Here is a 12,289-nt window from a genome sequence, read left to right as displayed (position 1 = left end):
TGGTGATGGACAGAGAGGCCTGGCGTGCTGCGGTTCATGGGGTCGAAAGAGTTGGACACGACTGCGTGACTGAACTGAACTGAAGGTGATTGCCTGTAGGTATTGTTACAGATGGATATCCTTTAAAAAAAAAAAACTTTTATTGAGAATTATTGATTTACAATCTTGTGTTTCAGGTGCACAGCAAAGTGACTCAGTTACATATATATTCAATCTTTTCCAGATTCTTTCCCATATAGGTTATTACAGAATGTTGAGTAGAGTTGCCTATGCTATGTAGGAGGTCCTTTTCGGCTATCTATTTTATATATTGCTTGTTTCTCTATGTTCATCCCAATTTCTAATGTATCCATCCCCCCATGTTTCCCCTTTAGTAATCATAAGTCTGTTTTCAGAATGTGAGAGTCTGTTTCTGTATTTTAAATAAGTACATTTGTGTCATTTTTTAAAATTGATAGTACCTATGAGTAATATAATATGGTATTTGTCTTTGTCTGACTTACTTCATTCATTATGAAAATCTCTTAAGTCCATCCAGTGCTGCAAATGACATTATTTCATTCTTTTCTATGCCTGAGTATGATTCCATGGTATTTATGTATCACATTTTTATTCATGGACCTGTAGGTGGTTTCCATGTCTTGGCTATTGTAAACAGTGCTGCAGTGACCCATGGTTGTGCTTGTACCTAGTCAAATTATGGTTTTCTTCAGATATATGCCGAGATATATGGTTTTCTTCAGATATATGCCAGTCTATTTTTTAAATGTTATTGGAGTACAGTTGATTTACAATGTTGTGTTAATTTCAGGTATATAGCAAATGACTCAGTTATATGTACATTCATTAATTTTCAGTTTCTTTTTTCATATAGGTTATCACAGAATATTGATTAGAGTTTCCTGCACTATGTAGGAAGTCCTTGTCGGTCATCTATTTCATATATAATGGTGTGTGTATGTTCATCCCAAGCTCCTGATTTCTCCCTCCCTCACTACGTTTCCCCTTTAGTAACCATAAGTTTGTTTTCATCATCTGTCTTTCTGTTTTGTAAATAAGTTCATTTTATCATTTTTAAAAATTAGATTCCACATATGAGAGATATATTTTTATCATTTTTTAAAAATAGATTCCACATATGAGGGATATACTTGTCTTTGTCTGACTTAATTCGCTTAGTGTTACAATCCCTAGGTACACCCATGTTGCTGCAAATGGCATTCTTCCATTCCTTGTTATGGCTGAGTAATACTCCTTTGTGTTTACAGACCACATCTTTATCTACTCCTCTGTTGATGGACATGGTTGCTTCCATGTCACAGGTATTGTAAATAATGCTGCAATGAACATTGGGTGCTGTACCTTTCTCGAATTATGATTTTCTCTGGATATATTCCCAGGAGTGGGATTGCTGGATATTATGGTGGTATTATATTTTTGTCTTATTTTCTTGGAGTATAAGTGATTTACAGTGTTGTGTTAGTTTCAGGTGTATAACAAAGTGACTCAGCTATACATACACATGTATTCCTTCATTTTCAGATTCTTTTGTCATACAGTTTATTACAGAATATTGAGTAGAGTTCTCTCTGCTATATGGTAGGTCCTTTTTGGTTATCTCTATTATATATAGTTATGTATGTGGACTTCCCAGGTGGTGCAGTGGCAAAGAATCCACCTGCCAATGGAGGAGACACATGAGAAGCAAGTTCGGTCCCTTGATCAGGAAAATCCCCTAGAGTAGGAAATGGAAACGCACTCCAGTGTTCTGGCCTGGAAATTCCATGTACAGAGGAGCCTGTTGGACTACAGTCTATGGAGTCACAAAGAGTCCAGCATGACAGTTGTATATGTTTATCTCAAGCTCCTAATGTATCCCTCCCTCAACATTTCTCCAGCGCTAACCATAAGCTTGTTTTCGGTATTCAAAAGTTTCTTTCTATGTTCTCAATAGGTTCATTTGTGTCAGTTTAAAAAACTAGATTCCACATATGAGTGTTGTCATATGATATTTGTGTTTCTGTGTCTTACTTAGTATGATGTTCCCTAGGTCCATCCATGTTGCTGCACATGGCATTATTTCTTTTTTATGGCTGAGTAATATTCCATTGGACCACATCTGCATTATTCATTTCTCTGTAGATGGATATTTAAGTTACTTCCATATCTTGGCTATTGTAAATAGTGTTATAATGAAGATTGGGTGCATGTGTATTTATGAATCATAGGTTTCCCTGGATATGTGCCAGGAGTGGGATTGCTGGATCATATGGTAACTCTGCTTTTAGTTTTTCATGGAACTGCCATAACATTCTCCATAGTGACTGTGTCTATTTGCATTCCCACCGAGAGTGCAAGAGTGTTCCCTTTCTTCCACACTCCATCATTTATTGTTTGCAGATTTGGGGATGATGACCATTCTGGCTGGTGTGAGGTGATACCTCATTGTACTTTTCATTTGCATTTCTCTGATAATTAGTGATGTTGAGCATCTTTCCATATGCTTTTTGGTCATCTGTATGTCTTCTTTGAAGGAATGTTTGTTTATACACTCTGCCTCCTTTTTTATGGGATTGTTTATTTGACACGGAGGTGCATGAGCTATTTCTATATTTTGGAGATTATTCTGCTGTTGTTTGCTATTTCCTCTCATTCTGTGAGTTGTCTTGTTTATGGTTTCTTTTGCTCTGTGGAAGCTTTTGACTTTAATTAAATGTCACCTGTTTATTTTTGTTTTAATTTTCATTACTCCAGGAGGTGGATCAAAAACCATTTTACTAAAAGAAAAAAATACTGCTGCAACTTATGTCAAACAGTGTTCTGCCTAGGTTTTCCTCTGAGGGTTTTAGAGAGTCTGGCTTTACATTTCAGTCTTTGATCCATTTTGAGTTTATTTTTGTGTATGGTGTTAGAGAATGTCTAGTCGAGGTTCGATACGTGATACAGGGTGCTCAGGGCTGGTGCACTGGGATGACCAGAGGGATGGTATGGAGAGGGAGGTGGGAAGGGTTTCAGGATGGGGAACACATGTATACCCATGGCAGATTCATCTTGATGTATGGCAAAACCAATACAATAAAGTAATTAGCCTCCAATTAAAATTAATAAATTTATATTAAAAATAATAAATTCATTATTTTACATGTAACTGTCCAGTTTTCAAGGCACCACTTATTGAAGAGACTGTCTTTTTTGGTTTGCTAGTATTTTGTTCAGGATTTTTCCATCTGTGTTCTTCAGTGATATTGGCCTGTCACTTTCTTTTCTCTTCTTTTTTGTGTGTGCTTCTCTATCTAGTTTTGCTCTCAGGGTGATGGTGGCCTCATAGAATGAGCTTGGGAGTATTCCTTTCTCTGTAATTTTTTTTGGAAGAGGGTGATAGAATCTCTAAGTGTTTGATAGAATTACGTGAAAAGCCACCTGGTTCCGGACATTTATTGGAAAAGTTTAAATCACTGTTTCAGTTTCAGTACTTGTGATCCATCTATTCACGTTCTCTATTTCTTCCTTGTTCAGTTTTGGAAGGTTGTACCTCGCTAAGAATCTGTGCATTTCTTCTAGATTGTCCATTTTATTTGCATATAGTTGTTTGTCATAGTTTCTTATGATACTTGGAGTTCCACACGAGTGTATTCTTAATGAAACCAGCCCTGATTACCTTGTTGTGGTGCAAGCATAAATGTAAAATGAGGGAGTATAAAGCAGGAAAATCTCCCCCCTCCCCACAGAAGAACGCACCCTAATCTGGGTGAGGAATTTCATACAATTGGACACATTCTGGCATTTCCTCACTAAAAAGTCTAGTCCTATACTGTGTCACCCAGAATAGCAGGGAGGTAGTACTGAATTACTTTTATATATTTGTGCATGTGTGATTGGTGATGGACAGGAAGGCCTGGCGTGCTGCGATTCATGGGGTCGCAAAGAGTTGGACACGACTGAGCGACTGAACTGAACTGATGTTAAAAATGAAATTTTACCAGGAGAAATAACCATTGGTTCTGGTCTTAAAGGTAATGGGCTACATAGAGGCCTTGGGTTGAATGTGTTTCCCCTGGAAATTGCCCAGACATCTAGATTTGCTTCTCTGTGTGTGATCTCTGCTGGAGCAGTAAAATGTTTCAGTCATCTACCAGAAAGATTAAACCCCAGCATGCTCAGAAAGGAAGTGAGGAAATCAGTGTTTAAACATGTGTGCTCCTGAATTCTTCTCTGAAACTCAGCTCTGGCTGAGTTTAAGACAGCTTCCTCTTTCACTTTCTTCAACATGATGCAATCACTCTTTCACCCTCTGCCTCACCAGGTAAGTTTTTCAAGGTAGAAGGTGAGACAGAGTCTAAGCGTCCATATGCCCGTCTTCAGTAGACAAGCATGCCCTCAGCACATGGCAGGGTGGAAATATTAGGAGCCTCTGACCAAATGGGCTCCAGTCTTGGAAATGGTGGGACAGATTCCTTGGAAGCTGGGTAGCACACGTGCCTCTCAAGCTACAGTTTGACAGCCACATATAATGGAAAACTTTTCAGGGTTCTTTTAAGTGAACCCTCAGATCCAAGCTAGTCACCTTGAGACTGTCCATTCTTCTCAGTGGTTTCTGCAGGGAACTGATACAGGCAACGCTTTCCAGCAACCAAACTAGGAGATGGAATTGGGTCCTAAATTAAGGGGTGATGCCTCAAGTTTGCCCATTTTCTTCCTAGAAAGGAACAAAGCACTCTGAGCCACAGATAGACAAGCCCTGAAGGCTTTCCTACAGCTCCCATGAATGCAGGGGTTTTCCAGGGGAAGCCAACATTTCTGCCTCATCCAGAGACCTCAAGTTCCTGATAAGAGTGCTGGTTGAGGTCGACTGCAATCCATGAAGGCTGGGAAGAGGCATCAAGCATTGGTTAAAGACAGTTGGTCCAGGCTCTGTTTGCTGGCCAAAATGTAAACTATTTTGAGCACTACAGTGGAAGAAATTGGTCATTCAACTGCAGAGCTCAGTTTGGGCTGATGAGTGGCCAGGAAGAGCCGAGACAGCTGACCCAATAGTAATAAATTCCATCCAGGCACCAAAATGCCAACTTTAAAGCAATAGCCTGTAAAGAGACATGTGAAGGAAACCAAGCCTCTGATGATCACCTTTCTTAAATACCAATTAATCCAACCTTGCCAATGCTTATATAACACTCCACTCCTGGTGGTACAGAAATTTGGGACCTGGGATTATCATTTTCTACAGAAGTTGAGAATCATTAACCAAATTGAGGAGGATTTCCCACAAGCTTGAAGAATGTACAAAGAGAAATGGGGGGATTGAAACATAAAACATTGACCAGTTTAAAGTGGTTTTGCCTCCTTAAAACAGGTTGTTGGTTAATGAAACCTTGAGTTATTTTTAGAGACAGCACTATGCATGTGCCAAAAAGGAGCCTATGTTTCCAGGATGACTGCAGAACCAAGAGGGTTCCGTCTGTGGGACTCTCAGAGTAGGAATATTGCAATGGGAGAACTGTATGAAGTCCTTCAATATGGAAAATCTGGCTTCTAGCAGCATGAATAGCTTACATGAACTAATTCAAGACTAGCCACTTAGCTTCCAAGTCTGCAGTTCCCCTAAACCCTTTAATTTTACCTCAAACTCTGGATTGAGGAGACAGATTTGAGAGCCCTACTTCCTGTCTTCTTGCCACTCCACCTTGGATTAAAGTTTTTCTCTCAAAAGCCCATTCCATAGTATTGGCTTCTATGTGCATCAGGCAGCGAGCCCTTGCTGGGGACACTAGTGACTGATAGGCCTGGAATTAGATTCCTCTCTTAATTCCTCTAGATCCAACGCTGTTATACTCCTCTTGCCCTAAAGCAGAGCTTGTGTTCCTTACCACTCAAAGGTATCTTGGGATAAAAGTAAGGACTCTGGATATATTCCAAGACACTTCTTACATCAATACATGACAGGAATAAAGAAGAGAAACAGATGATAGGGACAGTAAGATCGTCCCTCTGTGCAGTGTCAGATAACCTCAATCAGAATAGCACAAAACCATCTTGGATGGCTTTTTTCCTTTAGAATTGTACTCATATCTCAGATATGGTGACTTGGGTTCTAGATCACTGCAATAAAGTGAAAATTGCCATAGAGTAAATCATTAGGTATTTGTGGGATTCCCAGTGCTTATAAAAGTTGTTAATCCTATTGTACACTTACTAGACGATGTCCAGAAATGCACATAGCTTATTTACAAATGAAAGACAGTTATAATAGTAACAAAGACAACTTATCAGAGCACCATAAGAAATAAAATAAGGAAAGAGTTTAAAATATTTAAAGAATTAACAATATGTGGAACAGGGACCCTAAGTGAATACATGATGTTGGGAAAACGTTGCCATAGACATGTTCAGTGTATGGTTACCATAAAGTTTCACTTTGTAACGAAACACAGTATTTGTGAAGAATGATTACATGCAGTACAATGTTTTAAAAGTATGCCTGTCAGTCAATTAAAACAAGTCATGAAAAGAGACTGACTCTGGCTTTTGAAAAGGATGGAGCAGCATTTTTCTCTGGGAGTGCACCCCATTCTGCCCCCTGCCTTCTGTGTTATTTCCCCATCTCAGGTCAAGTCTGGGACATGAAACTGTAAGGTTTGCATTAGGGACACTGCTCAAGAGTTTGCCAGGATTTGGTTTTCCCCAGGAATCCTTTAACCCAAGAGATAGACAAAATTTGGGCCCCCATAGGTGAGGACTGGAGAGACAACCACCATAAAATCCAGGTCATTCAGAGACCTGCCCAAACTTGCTCTAAGTTCTAGAATGCCCAGACAAGACATTCCCTCTTAATAGCCTTGTAGTTCTCTGTGAGGTCAAAGTCTCAGTCTAAGAAGAATGGCCTTAGTTCAGCAGAGGGAGAATCTCAGGTTGGAGGGTCAGGTCCCAGGACTGGCCAGGACCAGGGTGAGGTCCCTGAGTGAAGAAAGAAGTATCGCTAGTCCCACAAATGAGGAGGCTTTACAGACCCCTGCCCCTATTCCTAACCCCAGAGGCTCCAGGCAGAGTGATAGGGATGAGAAGCCTCTTCATTTCTGTCTGGTCTCAGCGAGGCACTGGATGGAACCCCAGTTCTTAGGAGGGTGACATCTTGGCCATCACCACTGGGAAGATGAGGACCATCAGTGCTGAGAGGGTCTCTCCCACCAAGGAAGAAGGCTCACAGAGTGGCACTCCTCCTATCAAGGAGAAGTGCTCAGAGAAGCACCCTGATTCCCCATTAGGGACTTGGAGAGGTGAGGGGTTGGTTTGGGGGCAGGAGGACTCAAGTCCATAGTGCAAAGGGTCCCGGGCTCTGACAGCCGGCATGGTGAGGACCCGAAGGGATGACCAATGGGATCGCTGAACACTGAACGACGGGGTCCCCACAGAGCCCCGCCCTTTCCGTCATCCCTCAGAGGTCACGCACAGGGCAGCCATAGCCGGAAGTGTCTCTGCAAATCTTCCGTGCGGTGGCGAAGAGCTCGCGCTGATGTTCAGCACATTCATGTGGCTGAGTGGATTCCCAGGACTGATCTGAAGGCAAGGTGAGGACCTGAATGTGGACTCAAGGGACCATTCCCCTGTCCTGCAACAAAGATAACGCCAAAAGTCTCATCTCTGTGATCGGCAGGGGACGGTTCCTACAACTCTCTTAGGCCGATTTCTTCGGTATATCTTGATCTAAGACATTCTGTAAGATACACGATTACTTGATTCTGTAAATGAAGGAAACCTAGGCCCTAACTCCAGTCACTGGGAGAGCACCGAGTGCTAACGAGGCATGGTAAAGATGGCGAGACAAAGCGGCACCCATGCGCTCAATTCCCGGACTTCTCCCCTGCCGAACTCTAAGAGGTGAAACTGTTTGGAGGCTTGTAAACACAGTTCGGTAAAGGGAGGAGTGTCAGACTCTGATAGATACGAAGATGGGGACTCAGATGAGGGCTGTAGAACACCCCGCCAGGCTTCTTCCCCCCCAACCCCACCCCTTCTGTCAGCTATTGGAGATCCTGGGTATCTCAGCTTTGAGAGGTGAGGAAGAGAGGGCCCGAGCCAGCGGATGTCCCAGTGTTCCTCCAGCAATTCTTCCCACACCCAATGAAGCTGAGCCAAATTCTGTACTTGTGGCTGAAGATAGCATTCAGTGTTCTCTAAGTGGTATAGAACTGGGCATCCCAGAGGGTGCACAGTGTAAAATTCCTTGGGGTTTGTGTTCTGTATGAGCCATTTAGAGATTTTTTTTTTAAATTTTCTTGTTACTTTTCAAAGGTTGCTCCTCAATGAAAGCATATAATCTAAGTTTACGAATGACAATAGTCACACTTACTGTTGTTTGTCTGTCTTAAGGATAAGAGTTTTCCTGTTGTGTAAAACAAATGGATCACCCACAGAGATGTTATGGGGAGGGAGGTGGGAGGGGGTTTCATGTTTGGGAACACATGTAAGAATTAAAGATTTTAGAAAATCTAAAAAAAAAATAAAATAAAATAAAAAATAAAAAACTAAAAAAAAAAAAAAACAAATGGGAAAACTTCCATCTTATTTAGTAAGCTGGTGAAAGATAACATGGCATTACAATATGTTATTTCCTTGAATAATGAAAAAATTAAGCAGTGAAATATGTGGGATCAAGAAATAGAGGGAAAGTAAGATGGACCGTATTTGGTTTCCTCCTCTTTTATAGGCTGTTTTTAACAAAATTATAAATGACAGTGTATGCTTTGTTAATTCAAAAATGTAAAATTAATTTCTAAGAAATTCATCCTCATGCTCACAGGCTCATTTATTCCCTAAACATTAATTGAGCCTGGGCTCATAGAATACTCCGTGCTAGTACTTGGAGAGCTGAGAAATAATCTAGCCACTGACCATAAAATTATAGAGTCGAGAGGCAGCTGTCATGTAAAGGAAATGGTGACATGACAGCAGTCAAATGTGAATTCCTTGATGCAAGGTAGTGGTGGGCCTTGGGAAAATGTAAGTCCTTCGTGGGAAGGAATTATAAGTTGCGTGCATGGCGGGCTAGATGAGGCTGTGGTAATTGAGACAAGGGACCAGGTTCCCACATGGTGGGCCGCATAGTTGAAAGCAAGCCTGGGATGGGGAACTGCCCTAACAGTTAGAGGCACACTTCACTCTGTTGCACTTTGCTTTATTGTATTTCACAGATACTGCTTTTCTTTTCTTTGTTCTTTTTCTTGACCAAATTGAAAGTTTGTGTTAGTCAGCCTTGCTTCCAGCAAGTCTTTCGGCTCCGTGTTTCCAACACCGTTTGCTCACTTCATGTCTGTGTCACGTATTGATAGCTTTTGTAATGTTCACACCCTCAGCAGCAAAAATGATGGACTCAGTGAAGGCTCAGATAATGGTTAGCATCTTTTTCCTTTAGCAAAGAGGTGTTTTTATTTAAGATATCTATATTGTCCTTAGGCATAATGCTATTGCCCACTTATTAGCCTGTAGTATAGTGTAAACATAAATTTTATGAAAGCACTGGGTAACCAAAAAATTCCTATGACTCAGTTGCGATATGGACTTTCGTTTGGGGGTTGAGACACAAACCTGCAGTATTTCTGAGTCTGCCTGTGCTTTGGGATTGTGAGTAAATCAGAGAGAAATCATGTGAAGCTGGCATGGAATGTGTCCTGTGCCCATGTTCCAGTACAGGTAAACACTGTGCAGATTAGATGTTTTATTCTTGTTGTCTTCTGTCTATGGAGTTTCCCAGAAATCAGGGTGGCACACCCCTGCGGTGGGATGATGCCTTGAAGCCACTGGACTGACACACTCTGCCCTCGGTGGGGGAGTCAGAGCCCATGCCACTAAAAAAAAAGAAAAAAAAAAAACCAATAATAATAATTCAAATCAAGATATCTTTACTGTATTTTAACAAACAATAGGGAAGGAATAGACACTTGCGGGTGGTTAAATGAATGAACATGGGAGTGGTTTATAAAAAAGGGCAAGTGAGAGATAGGTAAGTTTGGGGCCCTTGAAACATTTTGGAGCTTTGTGTTACATCCACTGAGGATGTCTACCTCATGGTGACTTTCAGTGGCATACTCTTAACTGGGATATGCTAGTTTTCCTTGCTAACCAGGAATTTTCTGATAGAGGGTTCTTTGCCCTAAACCCCTGCTTATTCTTTGACATCTCCTGGGTTGAAAATTGAATCACAGTGTAGTGGGATGAATACCCGGGGACAGATTGGTCACAGTAAGGACTGGCATCCTTGACAATCTCAGGACAGGCCAGGCAACGGGCCAGGCATTATTCTCAGTCCCAAGATAGACCTTCTCAAACCCATTTCACACATGAAGAAATTGAGGCTCACAGAGTTTGGTAAGGTATTTATTCAGTTTATTTCTTAAATGACGGGGTTGGAAGTAGACTCCTGGCCTAAATAAGTCTGAGGCCCACACTTTGCCATTCCTCCTAGCCTGAGGCCAACTTTCTGTTCCTTCATTTGCCTTATGTCTGATCGACTGTTCGAACATGTATGTCAGGTGATAAAAAGGAGAACTCTGTGCCCAAAACACTGGATGCAAATAGGTATCCACAGCAATAAGCACATCAAAATAATTGAGAAGTCTGAGTAAAGCAGAGAAAGGTAATATTTAGTGACAATATAATCATCTACATATCCAAAGTCAGAAAACCCAAATGATCAGGGGCCCAGAAAATCATGCTGGACAGCCCCTTGCATTTGGAAGTTAAAACTTTTCAAAGAGAAGTCACATGAAATTTGAAGTGTGGCTAGTAAAGAGAAGGCGTAGATGAAGGTGTTTTATCCTTTGTCAAGACATCCATCCTGCCTTGCCTTACAACTTCCCTGTTTCACATCGCTCCTGGGACAGGAACCCAGTCTCTGAAGGGTTTTCAATAGGCTAATGGGTCAAGAGGTTGCCAGGATGTGGCCTTGCCCAGGAAGACTTTTAATAAAGAAACAGGAGCCAGGAGGAAGAGGCCCTTACAGGAGGGCTGGGGAGGGCAACATGCCCCAGGCCAAGTTCTCAGCCCGAAAAATCGCTCACTTAACGTTCAGGGTTCTCGGGGACTTGTGACTCCCACCTTGGAGGGTGCCCAGGTCAGCAGACCTTTATCTGAGGTTGGCCGGCTCAGGTCAGTAGAGAGAAATATTTCTAAGATGTGCCCGGAGGAAGGAGAGCAGCCCTGCCGAGCCCATGTCAGCAGAGACCTCACGGAATCCTCCCTGTTGCCGTGGAAGAGCCTTGTAAAGTCAGAAAGAGATGGCCTCATGTCCTTCTCAGGGGTAACAGAAAAGTGATGAGCTTGATTTGAGGCGGAGGTCTCAGGTCAGCAGAGGGGGAACTCTTAGGCCTTCACCCGAGTCAGATTTAGGGTATGGAGTCAGCACCCCCAGTGGGATCACCATCATATGCGTTCTCAACCTGCCTGATGCAGTTGTCACTCATGGCATGGCAGGTGTGGTCAAGGGATACCACCCTCACATCCTTTTGGATCTCAGGAAGTGTTCTCAGACCCAAAAAGAGGGAAGCCTCAGGCCCTGCCAGCATCCAAATCAAGCAAACTGAATGAGGGTTGAGGGGCCCACCCTCTTTTGGATAGAGGGGTAAGAGGGCCTGGCCCTGCACTCAAGACTGCAATCCCCAGGGAAGGGTATGGGGCTGAGCCACCACCCCTGCCCCATTAGATTTTTAAGTTTACTTTTTTAAGCAGTCTTAGAGTGACAGCAAAATGGAGCAGAAAGTATGGAGAGTTCCCATCTGTCTTCTTCCTGGACACATGCACAGCCTCCCCTTCTGTCAATGTCCCAAGCAGAGTAGGCCGTTTGCTACAATCTAGGAAGCTATATTATATATCATTAGCACACTTACTTACATTAGCTTCTTTATTTGGTGTTGTACCCTGTGTGAGTATAGACGAATGGATGGTGACTTGCATCCAGCCTTATGGGCTTCCTTGGTGCATCTGTGGTAAAGAATCCACCTGCCCATGCAAGAGACATGGGTTCAATCCCTGGATGGGAAGATCCCCTGGAGAAGACAAAGGCATCTCACCGAGTATTCTTGCCTGAGAAATCCCATAAACAGAGAAGTCTGGCGGGGTACAGTCTATGAGGTCGCAAAGAGTCGGGCACAACTGAGTGACTAACAACAGCACCCACCCCTGTAGGGTCACACAGAGCAGTTTCACGACAGTGAAAAGCTCTCTATCCTCTGTTCATCCCTCCTTCCCTGCCCCCTAACCCCTGGAAACCACTGGTCTTTCTACTGTTTCTATAATTCTG

This window comes from Capricornis sumatraensis, chromosome X, assembly GCF_032405125.1.
Source record: "Capricornis sumatraensis isolate serow.1 chromosome X, serow.2, whole genome shotgun sequence".
Classification (NCBI taxonomy): Eukaryota; Metazoa; Chordata; class Mammalia; order Artiodactyla; family Bovidae; genus Capricornis; species Capricornis sumatraensis.
The sequence above is the reverse complement of the archived record's forward strand: the minus strand, read 5'-3'. Positions refer to the sequence as shown.